This window comes from Ambystoma mexicanum, chromosome 4p, assembly GCF_040938575.1.
Source record: "Ambystoma mexicanum isolate Mex_15411 chromosome 4p, UKY_AmexF1_1, whole genome shotgun sequence".
Taxonomy (NCBI): Eukaryota; Metazoa; Chordata; class Amphibia; order Caudata; family Ambystomatidae; genus Ambystoma; species Ambystoma mexicanum.
This window is the reverse complement of record NC_090927.1, coordinates 256248906-256263153: the sequence shown is the minus strand read 5'-3', so window position 1 is coordinate 256263153 and position 14248 is coordinate 256248906. Positions and strand designations below refer to the sequence as shown.

At 44.7% G+C, this 14248-nt stretch overlaps 1 protein-coding gene across 5 annotated transcripts in view; it reads right to left on the bottom strand.

Annotated features, from left to right (window-relative positions):
• MMUT (methylmalonyl-CoA mutase) overlaps positions 1-14248 on the bottom strand; it is a 641762-nt gene that overhangs the window by 212040 nt on the left and 415474 nt on the right. The gene's annotated exons all lie outside the window — the stretch shown is intronic.

Genomic DNA, 14248 nt, shown 5'->3' with positions numbered 1-14248 from the left:
CTTTTGTAAGCAACACAGTTTTGCTCTCTGGACATTTTTTCAGATCTTTGCTTTTTCCAAGAGAACTACAGACTCTGAATGAAGGTCATGAAGAATTCTCAATGGTACCTCGAGTGATGAGAAGTGACGTACCAATTGTCATGCAACGACTATATATCCGACCAAGGTTAGTGACCTTATTGCATCAAAAGAGCATTGGATTAATCCAGCAAATCCAGAGACTGTATTGTACTACAAGATGGAAAATGATCTACATACTGTTGGCGGCATTCTACTTTTTGTTGTGGCTAAGTCTCAGTCTTTTATGCCACACTTACCACTGGACACTTTCTAACTTCTGCCAATCCACACCCAGAAAGCAGCCTGGTTAATTTAACACCACTAGCGTCTTCACTTATATTGCATAAAAGGGGTATGAAGGACAAGACCATAAATATAAGTATATATCCAGTCCCTTTAGGCCAGTTCTGGATACCTCAGTACAGAACATTTGATGGGCCATCATTGCAAATACAAGTGTATACTACATCTGTAATTGATGAGTTGCGTCTCTTTACACGCAACATTATCAAATGTATAGGGACATGCTTAGAGCTGAGCGTGTGGCATTCATACAAGGGGTGCTGTTAGATCCTGAGGATATTGAGCATTTACATAGCCTAGCGGAACACATCTGCTATGTGAGGTATTATGACACCTTTCTATTTTATAAATATGAACCTATAAGATGGATAAACCACACACACTGGGAACATTGTGCAGTACCCTTTGTAACCTCAAGTAATGAGTTCAAAGCTCAATTCCCATATATAACTCCAGGAGTCTACAGACAGGGAGATTATAGATATGAGAATCAATATGAATTTCTCACAAAGCCAAAAGGCAACACATTCTATTGATCAACCCAGTCAGTAGTGTATGACAGGGGTTCTGTAGGAACATGACAGAAGAATCCTGGAAAGAAGCTGTACCGCTATCCAGAAAACAGAGCAAGACGCTGTAAAAGAAGCTTTTTAAAGCAGCGGATGAAAACTTCTACCAGTTACAACAGGGATTATACATCCTGAGAGATGTGGTTACTACTGTGATGGGAACTTTGCAACATGACCTATCTGCAATCATAAATGATCAACAGGCAGCCTCAAGCTTGACCTTGGTATCAAACTTTCAGGATACACTGACCAGAGGTGTGCCAGATTGGGCTCTAATCACATGGCCAAACCAAATGAATGAGCTGAATCTAACTAAAAGAGCAAAACGGCAAGCTATGAAAAAGGACTTCCTATACTCATTAAGTACACTCAGCAAGCGATTTTTCTCATCATCAGCATGGTCAGACGATGTGAGATCATGGACTATTCATGGCATTTTGGACATTCCACTAACAAGCGTTTCCACTATGTACTGTCACGCTTTAATGAACTGGGGTACTATGCATGAAGTGGAAGGACAATGGATACGCTCCAGTTATGGCGTGCCCTACACTCACTCTTGTGTTACACACGAGGATCCAACTGTGAGACTTTATGCACTAATGCACTGTGTTGGGGCAGTAAGATTACAGTGGCAAGAAGTTTCAAGGAAAAATCCTTGCAGCCAGACAGTTCAAGATGAATGCATGTTGCACACAGACAAAATGGGAACATTCTCAAGTAGAGTGCATCTACTGCCCAATGGATCCTATGTTGTACACTTCAACACTTCGTGCTGCAATATTCCAGAAGGAGTAACAACTCTGATAACCGTCACATCACCAGTCAAATGCTGTTGATATGAGCCGATGCCGCCAGTGCAGGTCAGGCCGACCCAACTAAAACGGCCAAAGCTTGTGCTTCAACACATGTATTTCCCTGTGCTGACACTCAGGTTGGCTGAACTCAGTAAAATGAAAATCGTCATTAAGAGCACAGCGAAGACCTTTGAAGAGGCAGCATCAGATGCCATACACTTGACCGAGAATCCTTTGGCTGCTACGTCTGTTAGGCAGAATCCTGTGTAGTGCCCTTGGAGACCACTACACAATTAAGACCACAGGTGGCAATACAAGTTTTACCTTTGGTACAAGCCTGTACTACTATGTCAGAGTGGTAGCAGTGGCGGAGCAGCCAGGCTTATCTCAAGAGTATATGAGCAGTAGCAGAGATTACACAAAGGGACCACAATTACTGTGACTCAAGCTGACTCAAGGTTTCAGGTAGAAAAATATAAGTACATTTATTTTTAAACCATTCGTTATAAACACAACACTTCTATTAAACTTCAATAAAAACCACACGTTAAATATACTACAACTAACCAATTCACTCTGTACAGTAAGTCTCAAGGTAAGTACCCGGTGTTTGAATGAGCCAGTGTTATGAACAAAACATGTTACCGCGAATACGATTGCGATCACTTTTTGACACTTCGGTCTACTAAACGCGTATCCGTGACATGAAATGCTACCGGGGCAAAAACACACTTAGCACCTGAGATACCCAGAGGGAGTTGGGGGTAAAATTACAGGCAATATTTTGGTTAGGCAGGCAGAATCAAGAAACGCTCAGAGACAGGAGGTCAAAAGTCAAAGGGCCGGAGCCAGGGTCGAAAGACACCAGGGCCAGTTGCCGAAGATCACACGGTCAGAAAGTTCACGATTCAACGTAGCCAAAAGTACTTCGATATTGTCAATGTTCTGAAGCAAAAGTTATAAGAAGGAGGGAAGACAAGGGCAAGCCTTGGAAATGAAGAAAAAGGGATTCACCCAGATTCCTCAACAGAACCCAGTACCTTGTTCCAGTGGTGCAGCTAGTGCCCTGGCAGTTCTTCCTGTTGGTTTCCTGCAGACCCACGATTCCTGGAGCTTCGTTGTGAAGGAGGACGTCTGAAGGGGGTCTGCACCACACAGGGATGAAGCCGGCAGCAGCGACAAGGAATAAAAGGTGTCCTCCTTAAAAACAGGAGGCTCTTCAGGTGGCTATCCGGACCACTACAGCAGTGTGCAGCGATTTCGACCACGGAAGAGGATCCTCTGGCTGTAGAAGATGAGCTGGTTATCCCCACCAAACTCATGGGAAGAAGATTCCGGACTGGATCTTCTCTGAGTCGTTGAAGGGCAGCTTGCTCAGGACTGCAGCAGGACTTCACCGGGACAGGGTAGTTGCAGCAGCCGTGGTTCTCTCTGCTTCTCTTCGGTTCCTTGTAGTTCCAGTGGCGACTCTCTGACTTCTAGGCCAAGAGACCTGCCTTTTATGCGAAAAACCCCCAATCACGCAGCCTGGCTGTCAATCTCCCAGCAGGGTGGTTGTCCAGCCCGGACAACTAATCTGGCCAATCATGACAAAGTGCGACTTGGTTTTTCTAGGATACCCTGTGCAGGGGGTGACTATACCCCTCCCTCACATTCAGCCCACCTAGGCACCCTTCTGAGCAGAAGCCCGCCAAAAGACAGTGAACAAAGAAGGCAAACCTAGTTTGCCGCGCAAAGTAAAACACAAGAAGGACTTTAACAAAAAGAAATGGCGAATAAACCCAACCGGAGCCAAAAGAAAGACTATTTGGTCAAGCGGGTTTATGTTCAAGGTGAATATAATAGCCAAGAACAGTACCACGTTTATCTAATATAATCGCGGTAGAAAAGTTAGGGTAGATAACATTGCCACCAGCCAAGTCTAAATGTTAAAAGAGCGAAACAATGCTCTAGGAGGTACCGATAAAAAGGGATACGAGTTAACCCTTTGCAGTACTCCATGGAAGATGGGGTGTACTGGATCTGTGGTAGATTGACTAAGTAAAGTTAATGGTAACTTTACCCTTTTCTGGGGGACAGTAGTCGCCTCAGAAATGGAGTCGAGGGAAGTCTCAAAGACAACCCTGTGCCACGGCACTCAAGGTACTGTGTGACACACAAAAGAAGGGGGCTACTAAAGTGGTGTACTTCAGAGTCCACAATCACAAAAACAGGTAGAAACACATAGCAAAACACAGCTAAGAGTGGGGGAAAAGCTCTCACTCTTACCAAGTGGAAAAAAATAAGCTCCAGAAGACCAGCAAAGTTGCTGGGGGACTTACTAGGTGAGGGAAATTAGCCATAAATGAGAATTCTCTCTAACGTCATCTTGCGAAGAGGCCCTGAATGCATTACTTAAAAGCTCATCATTTGAGGGGTTTGCATCAGTCTTGAGCAGTATCACAGATTGGGCATTGAGCACATCAGTGCAACAGGAAAAGGTGTTCTTGAACTGATCTCTGCAATTGCATCCGGCCTCTCACCTTTGTTCTATGTTGCTTTGGTGGGAGTGTTATTGGTACCCTTTCTGTTGCTAAAACGATTACTAAGTGATGGCTGCTTTTCCTGGAAATGCATTATCAAGTGAAGAGCTACGCATGCGTAAGTAAACCTGTGCAGTCATTGGATATGAAACCATCAGAGAGTTTAATGAGACAATCATTTTCTCCCTGGAACGCATCCGGGGAAGCCATAAAGTTGTTGCAGACACTCACTTCTGTTACAACAGGATTTTGCTAGTCCCAAAAGTGCGCAACCAACAGCCTCACAACTCCAAGCTCAGATGCAGGCATAGAACTTGGCTATCTCAGCATCATGATCAGTGTGCTACTCAAGTTCTATACCCTGAAATATTTTGTTCAGCCTCTGTTGCTGAAGGTGATCCGCTCTTGCCTGTACAGGAAGCTCACCATGGGCCAGAGTTGCAGCAAACAGCTACCGAGCAGACGCTCACCGAGCTTCCACCAGCGGCACCAGGATGATACCTATGTGACCATGAAGCCTCTGTTTCAGCCGAGGAGTTCCAGGGGCCAGGCTGTATGTTCAACATTAATGGTGGGTCATGGCATGACATCACACCAGAAGAGGTTGCAGCTTGGCTTCTCGAGATTGCCTCTCCGTCCTAAAAACTGCCCATGGGCAAGAAAAGGATACTGTACAGCGGGAGTAAACAGGGGTCTATGGAGTCCGCCTATTGTGAGAAATCCACAAACATTGATCATCATACTGCATTGTAGGTTGTTTAAGAACTTCCACTACGCCACACCCAAACCGATTATGATGGGTACTGAGAAGAAATATTGCTTTCCGACTTTGCAGCCTCGTACAGCGCCATCATTTACTTCTCATGAATATGGAAGTTGGCTGAAATTGGAACATATGCATATCAAGGTTACAGTCGGTAGTCGTTGAACTCGTACCCGGACATATGATGTATCTGCAACTGCAAGTTCACATCCTTGGGTGGTGTACTTCTGCACCAAACGTTTGATTCTTGGTAAATGGCCTATGAAACGGGAGGGGGATTCAAGAATTCCTTTGTATTGGAATATCATTTTGTCTGGTCAGAGGGGTTTGATGCAGCACCAGATTTCCGTGCTCTGTACCGTCTATTGCCTTTGACTAGTGCTGAATCAGATGATTGAATGCATTTTTGCTTGCTGTATGTTTCTCTTTAGCCTCGCCTTGTGTCTCATCTGAACATTGAGGAGGGGGTGTTATGTATTCCAGCACTTTTAAGCAATATTAACATTTTAAGCAATGTTAGTTTGTTATGCCTTCAAACATGTATATGTCAGAAATATGAGACAGTGCTGTCTTTCACGAGAGCGTATGCATGTTCAGCTACGCAACGGCCTATGCTATTAAGTGGTTTCAAATATGGAGATCCGATTCTGTGCACAAAATGTCTGTTTAGTGGCTACTAATATGGGCATTGTTTCCGGCTCTTTAGGAGGTTAGGATAGCAACCTTAAAATGGTGGCATCCCTATCCTGTGGGACATGTATGGTGCCTGCCAAATATGGAGAGCCGGCTTCCTAGACACGGCTGTACAAAGGTTACTTTCAAGCAACTTATTTTAACATAGTTAAATTAAAGGGGTTATGTGCGAACAGAACTCTAGAAAGTTAAGATGCCGAGGACGGAGATGACCGGCGGCGCGCGTGTGTGGTTCACCGCTGCGCGATTAACTGGGACAGCGTTCAAGCCAAAGCATAGCGCTTAGAATGTTAGTGGTTATGATGGAAATGCTTTTACCTTATGCAATTATGATATGCACTGTGATTGAAGCTAAGAAATGAAATACTGCAAAACGAGGCTTGTTGGTTTTATATGCTGCCATATTATTTAGAAGCAAAATAATGCAAAAACATGGTATGTTGGTTTTATATGCAACCATTTTGCTAATCATAATAATTTCCTCTTATTTCTGTAACATATTCATGATAATGAGCTTCTTATATAGAAGAATAAATATCCTATGAAAATAAACCTATTAGTGAGTCTATGCGTATAATGTAATTATGCTATACTTTGAACATAAGTGCCCACATTAAATAAATCCTGTCTAGCCAACTTATGCGGTGCTCTGCGAAGAACAGATGGTCGCAGTTTTAAGCAGAGATTTCCAATGAGCAGACTTTCCTAAGAACTGTGGTATTGTTCTGAGCTCTCCCCAGAGACTACTGGGTAGGGTGGGGCTCTATATTCACAACCCTAGGAGGGTGAAAACGTGACAGTGGAGCCAGTTGGCTCAAGGAAGAAGGCTGCAGAAAATGGTGTGCTGCGTTGGGACAGCACCAGAAGAAGGCAAGTTTGGCCGGCGGCCGCAGTACCTGGAGTGCAGCACCTCAGCCACAGAACACAGAGGCTCAACCACCAGGCAGGAGCCGTGAACGACGTGAAGCCAACGAATGAGAACAGGGGACACGCAAACTGGAGGCGGAGCACCGAAACGCTGCTCCCCGTTTACCGCAAGGAAAATAAAGGGCACTGCAGAAAGCCTGCGAGTCCTGGAAAAAGAGATTGGGACACCGGGGCGCTTTGGCAATGATACTGAAGAACACTAAATCATTGTGAATGGAATGAATGAGGAGACAAAGCCAAAGAGGTTAAGGGAGGAGAAGAAAACCTCCCACCTCATGAACGTTTGCAAAACAATAACAGTTACAAGTCTGCAAGGGGAGGCAAAGCCTGAGAGAAGTCAAGGGTGAAGAAAATAAAACCTTATCTCGTGAACGATAATGAGTCTGGGACTCCTACTCAAGGGCAGCACAGCCTGAGAGAGGTTAAGGGGAGAGAAAGAAAGCCTTTCAGCTCACGAACCTTTGCAAAACCACAAGTTTATATGTGTGTGTAAAGTGTACCACGTTGAAAGCCCTTGCAGGAGAGTATACCAGGCCAAAGCTAAAGTTTGCAACTGTAGAAAATAGCCACCCAAGAATGTCCTGGCACAGGAATATGCCAGGCAAACCCAATACTGTGTAAGAAAAGACATTGAAGTAGAAAAGAAACTGGCTGTGGAGAATACCAGGTATTCTGTATAGTTGGAACGTATATCAAACTGTTTTGGAATATAAAGTGTTTTGTTATTAACCAAGAAACCTACAAGGAAGTTTTGTGCCTTTTGAAGTCCTGAGAAATCTTGAACAGCAACCTGGGGAAGGGAGCCATCCCCTGGAACGGTCAACCTTATCCACTGGGAACTTGTGTTGGAATACATTTACATTTCTTTTGAACATTTGTGCACCTTTCAAGACTAAAGACATTACCCCTTTGCACATGATTAAAACATTAAAAAAATATATAAAATTAGAATACATTAAAAAATAAACAAATTAAAATAAATAAAATGAGAAAAACTTTAGAATGTGTGGTTGGGGATAGAATTTCGGACACAGAACAGTTTTGCTTTGGACACCTTGGCATTGGACAGACCCTTAGTTTTGGTTGAGGTAGAGAAATACCTGTTAGAAGTAGCGACAGCAAGGCATTTTCCAACCCCCATCATTTAATAAAAGTCTGTAACCACAAATCTGACTTCTCTGCATCTGTCGCTCATTCCTGGCTCCTCACAATACCTTTTTAAGATTGGATAGAATGCAATGTACCTCCTTGCAGGGTATAGGCCAGCTATCATGATTTAATAGCTAAGCAAAGGCGTCAAACCATCACATACATTTTCTATTGCAGGTTGAAGATTCAATTTTGTCCCTGTTGATACTCCTTCTTTCAATCAAAACATCTGTAGATATTCCAGGGACAAAACAGGCATCCCTGGCAAATATCTATATCCAGAGTAAGGGCAAGTAGGCCATGATGGCTCATTTGCTATTGAGTCGATCATGAGCCACCAACTTGATACAGGCCACATTAAACAATCAATAAGACTCCTTTTTTGTGCAATCCTATCTCTCTATGATCTCCCATTCCAACAACGTAATCCCAGGTCATTAAAAAAAACAAGCTAACTTCTGAGCATTTGTATAATAAAAGGAGTTGCTGCAAAGAGCCACCTTCATCTGATCACCTAAACCCAGCTGTTCAGTCATAGTCTTGAAGAGTCCTACTTGCATCTAAGGAATGCAAAGCTAGCTTGGCCTTTGTGGCAGGATGCTTGACAAAGGGAGGCAGAAAGATAATTTGGTTCATGTGGAAGTCGGAGATAACTTTCAGCGGGTATCTAGAATGTGACCTTATGATTAAAAGCGTTAACAGAATCCTTAACCAAAGGTGACAATGTAGCTTGACAGGATGAAGTAATACCCATGATTAATGCAGTCTTCCAAGAAATGTACTTAAACTCTCACCTGTACATATGCCCCAAGGTTGGCTTCATGAGCTTGGTAAAGACTGTATGAAGCACTCATGCTAATTCTGGGCTGGATACTAGTGTATATAGACATCATAGTCCTTTGTTAAACTCTTTAAACAACATGTGACAACAGTGGCTGATGGTGCCCCTCCCTATTTGTATAGGAGGAAGTAGCTGACACATGTGTCTGTATTCTGGGCAACAGCAAGGACCCCAGAGACAATAGAAGATGGTAGGCAATGTGTTCAAGTGCTCTGCCTTCCATACACTCAATTCCGATTAAAAAACAAAGTCCCATTATTAAGGTGGCAAAAAAGTAGCCAGCTGATGCGCACAAAGCAGCAACCCTTTTCTATCTGGATATCTTCTGCACAGCTATATACTTTTCTAAAGTGCTCAGGTAGTCATTTTTTATCATCACAAACCACTGTGAACATAGAAGATATTGCAAGTGGGTTATGTTGATTTGGCTAGACTGGCTTAAGTGTTAAGTACGACAATGTAAAATCTTAAGTTAAACACATTTTAAAGGGCAAAGCTATGCAGATAAAGAGTTAGGGCCTTATTAAAAGTTGGGTAGATTGTTTTGACAAAATACTGCTGGCAGTGGTAAATGCCACCTGCAATGGAGGTATATCTGCAAATCAGTCCAATTTATTGCTGGTTAATGTAAATTGCTGGAATACCAACAGCAGCATTTCAGCAGAACCACCTCTGTCAGTGGTAACCTATACCAGAATTCCTATTTTGGAGATTCTAGGGTCCCTTTTTGAGGCCCCTCATTTTTTGTCCCCATCTTTTTTGGTCCTTTATCCTTTTGGTGGCCGGCCATTACATCTCTTTTGACCTTATACAAGATATATGGCATTGGGTTGCCCCCTAAAGTGCCCAAGACTAGGGGTACCCCTCAGGCTCCCTAGGCTCCAAATGGATTGCATTATTCCTTGCTAACAGCCTGAGTTTACGCAGGCAGCACAGCTGCTCACCATACGCAAGTTCCCTGTGGTGTCCCACAAGGCTGCGGTGTCAGGCAACTATGAGCTCGACTCCAGCCAGATCGCCAGAATATATGACCTCATCCAAACCTGGATGGCCATGCACCAACTCTGCCTTAATGATAAGAGGAGATCCTCATCATAGGCCCGCCCTCCCGCCTTGCCAAGATTGACCCTGTCTATCATGCCATCATGGCTGATGCCTTCACCATTTTGGTCTCCTAAGCCGTAAAAATGCTAGGAGACTACCTTGACTCCAGCCTATGCATATCCCACCATGTCAATACTATTGCCACCTCAGCTGACTACACCACCAAACACCTTAATGCATCGAAACACTTCCTCTCCACACAAGACCATCTGACCATTGCCAGAGCAGTAATAGGACCGCGTCTTGATTACTGCAACTCCCTCCTCACTGGTACTTCAGAGTGGAATCTGGACAAGCTCCAGACCATCCAGAACAATGCCATCCGAGCAGCCCCGGACCTCTCTAAACACCACGTATCAACCCACAGAAAAGTGGCCCACTGGCTCCCCCCGTAAGAGAAAGGATTAACTTTCAAATACTTTCCATCACTCATCATTGTATGTCTAACTGCACTGCCTTACCTGTCGCAGAGGATATCCAAGAACACTTCATTCAGACTGACTAGACATTTCTACAGCCACAGACTTCCCACGCCATGTTTCAAAGGCACCAGAACCGGGGGCTCTAGCTTCCCAGCCATTGCTGCGCACCGATGGAATAACTTACCTATGCACCTACACTCTGAGAACTCTTACTGGCCTTTCAGAAAACAACTTAAAACTGGCTTATTCAACTGACTTGCAGCAGACTCCAGAGAACAGCTGACACCTAACTTGTCCTGATGACTCTGTACCGATATTGTAATATGTAACCTCCCTTTCTCCCACCTTCTCTAATAAGCACCTTGATGCTTACGGGTTTGGTGCGCTCTACAAATGCAAAAATAAATACATGTTTGCCCTAGGATGTTTTTGTCACCCTACACAGGTTTCTAGGGAGTAGGTTGGTGGAAGCAATATTTTAGTTTTAGCTTCACCAGGAATGCAAGCCATGTTCCCACATTGGAAGTCGTATCTACCTTTTTTGTAGTCATTGGATTGTTTAAAATCCTGCCCTCTGCCATTTTGGGTTTCAGGGCTTTGTCTAGGTGACCGTAAAAGTAGACCGTTCGACTACATGGACTCTTTATGAGCGCACAATGGCAGCCCCCATATTGGTCCAAACGGGTTAAGGCCAGTGTAAGTCCTTGGACTATCTCGCTCACTTCCTGTGGGGGTTGATCAGAGTGGCAGTAAGGTTGTTCATCTGACACTCGGGCCCATTCCCTTTGTGTAAGGGTATTTATCTTGCCCCTGTTGCACTCTTGGTTTCCTGTTCTACAATCGGAAGAAAGCCAGTCGAAGAGATCTTCGCTGCAAATCCCACTGTTTTAGCCCTTACTGGGCCCCATCCTGGCTAGGTACAGTTGTTCAGGCATATCCAGATTATTTGTGCCTCTGGAGGTTCCGTCCAGGTCCCAGTGTCCCCACATCTGCTAGGTCGAGCCCACCACCCCAGAACCGTCTGAGGCTTTTTTTCACAACTATCCACCATCTACTGCCACAATCTTCCGATTGGCTGTGGCTTGCTGCAGAAGTCTAGAAGGTGGTTGAACTCTCAACCACTCACCAGATCTTCAGTTTAGGACGTCTAAAGGGGCCACCAGCTGTTTTCTACATCCTGAGGCCTTTTTGCTGCTGTGCTGCTGCCTTTGTTGACCTGCTGCCGGAAGCAGTTTTCTCACATTCCCTCTTCTCCTTGGAGTCTTCCTCGCTGGATAGTTCACTCCTGGCTCGAAGGTAGAGGATCCTGGCAGAGGCCTCTGTTTCTTTCCCTGGATACTGGGGCCTTTGTGGGACCAGGGTTCAAGTCCTAGAGAACTGAATCCTGCACCCGCACCTGTGGAAAAGAGCAATCTTCTCACAGGGTTGTTTCAGGCTGCTGGAGCATTTTTCACCCAAACTACAGATGAACACCTACCTATGGATCCTGGAGTGGGTGATTATTTGAGATACCCATCACCAAATGTTCCCCTCGTCCATGGTAGAGGTTTCTTGGGGCAAGTCTTTATCCCATTTCCCATAGAGTTCTAATGGTGGCCCCCCTGTTCTGCTACTTCTTCCTCTGGGGAATGGGTCCATCTTCCAACCTCTGGATCACTTATTTGGGGTCTCCCATGAACTTCCCTGAGGTTCTCAGTGACCGGAGACTTGTCTCCAATAAAGCAGATGAGCCTGTAACTTTCTCCAATTCATTCCAATGGAACTGAACTTACCTGGAACACTCCTAAAATTGACTCTGGGGTACATACCTGCCCCTTGGCATTTTGGTACTTAGCAGTGATTTCAGATGCATTTCTTCCATGGGACATTTAGTGCAACACTTGGACACCTTTGGCTAGCATTTACAACTGTTTCATTCTCTCTCTGCCTATAAAATGTTATATGTGTCTATGCAATAAAACTTGGAGAATGCCCTAGAGAGTTCAAACGAGTATTGTGTTAGGCCTCAGGAGTGTATGACATTTGTTCCTGGTGGCAAAAACAGTGGTGCACTTTTCCCCCCATACCCAGCCTGCATGCGTTAGGTGTTGACCACTAGGTCTAGGACCTTGAACATATACCAGGTTAGGCTGTATCTATAGGACACTTTACTGTATGGAGGGAAGGCAAAAAGCAGGATGACCCAGATATAAAAGACCTTTGGGGGCCACTGAGTGTGTGGGGTGTGGGCAGAAATTGTGGAGATGAACTGGGAGTGCAGAATGAGGACAGAAGGTTGAGAGGAGTGCTTAAGAGTCTGTGGACACGTTAGATTGGAGTGTAAAAGAGCGGTACCTAGTACTGTGAGTGCAGCTACGATTGTGAGAATGTAAGTGAGAGTGAGTGGTAATAGAGTGTGCTGTAAAAGTAGAGAGGAAGGGGAGAGTTTGCAAGGTGGAGAGAGGGAGAGCGGGAGCGAGAGAGAGAGAGAAGTAGTAGTACTAGTAGGTGGGAAGTAAGAGCAAGTGAAAAAGGTGATGGGTAGTGAGAAAAGTAGGTGTCAGAGAGTGTGAAGACCAGACGGGTAGGGGAGGAATTAGGCAGGTTGAGCGATAACAGGAGACAGTAGGAGGGGGTAGAACAGAGGGAGTAGAAAGTGGGAGAGTAGGAGGGGAGATAACGTGTGAAAGAATAGAAAAGAGGAGTAGAGAATAAATAGACAATATCAGCGAAAGGAGTGACAAGGAGAGAGTGAACGGAGGAGTGTTTGAAGAAACACAAGCACCATTTTGAGCCATCTTTAAGACCAATATAGGAAGTGGGACAGATAAGGCCTTGGTCTTTAGGCCCTCCTATCGTAGAGAGGTTATATCAGTCAGTAAGGGTTCCCGATTTCTAGTGCTCATTTCTGCCTCGATTTCCCTCTGACTTGAAAAAACACATGGCTTAATGGCAGCATGGACTTCGTACAAGTGTTAAATCAATGCTTTCAATGGAATCTGCCTGTTTTTTGCACCCAGAAAAAAATGCAGATGCCATAGTAATTCATTGTAAAGGAGTCTGCAAAGCATAATTTGCAGGTGGCCTTTACATTTCTTACAAAACAAAGCAAAGATGATTCTGCCCTTTGGTTTTATAAATCTTTGCAATTGCAAGCAGTGGACCCATAAGCACGTAAGTGACAAAGCTGGTGGTTACCTGCACGCAATTAACATGATATATAAAAGGGCCTGCTTGGTATTTTAGCGTACATTTTAGGTAATGCCCCGGGGCCCATAGTTACAGTTAACGAAGACCCCGGAGAATTACCAGACGCAGGAATGCCCCATGACGAGGGGGCTTATTGCTATGAAAATGGCCACTGTGGAAAAGAAAATGAAGCCTGTTCTCCCTTTCCTTAACGGCCGTTGAAAAAAAAGAGTAAAAAAAAAAAGTTAACAATTAAGATGCCTGCCATTGAATGGGAGAATGGACTACACTTACTCCCTTCTCCTAAACAAAGAAAATGGCCGCAATGTAAAGGAGAGAAGGGAATACACCTAGTCCCTTCTCCCTTTCCATGGCAGCGTGTTGCAGATCGGAAGCAGACGTGTTGAGGACAGTAGTGTACCCAGCGCGTCCGCTCCCAAAAAAGGAGAAGGTAAGTGGGACTGGAGTGGGAGGGAAATCTGTGGAAAAGAGGGAGTGGGGGAGGAAGGAAGGCGGGTGGGCAGGGCAATTATCTTGATACCCAGTGGGGAAGATGATGCCTGCGTTCCGAGTCTGAACACCCCCCTCACCAGGTACTAATTCCTAATCAACCAGGAAACCATCAAGCAACAGGAAGCACACTGGTATTTTATGGCAGCCAACAATTCCGATGTGAACAAGAGCTAGCAATCTTGGACGACTCATTTTTCAAGGTGAAGGTCATACCAGCTGCCCAGACAAACCCCCAATTTGTCAGGGAATGTCATACCAGCTCCTCCAACTGGCACTTTATAATGTCACTTTCTCTCCTAGCTGGCCAATGCAAACCAGACTTCATCCCCACTATGACAGGCGTCAACCTATCTCTGCACTACACACAAGAAATATTCGGCCAAGAGCCACACTATATAGTCCGCCAAGGTTCGCACT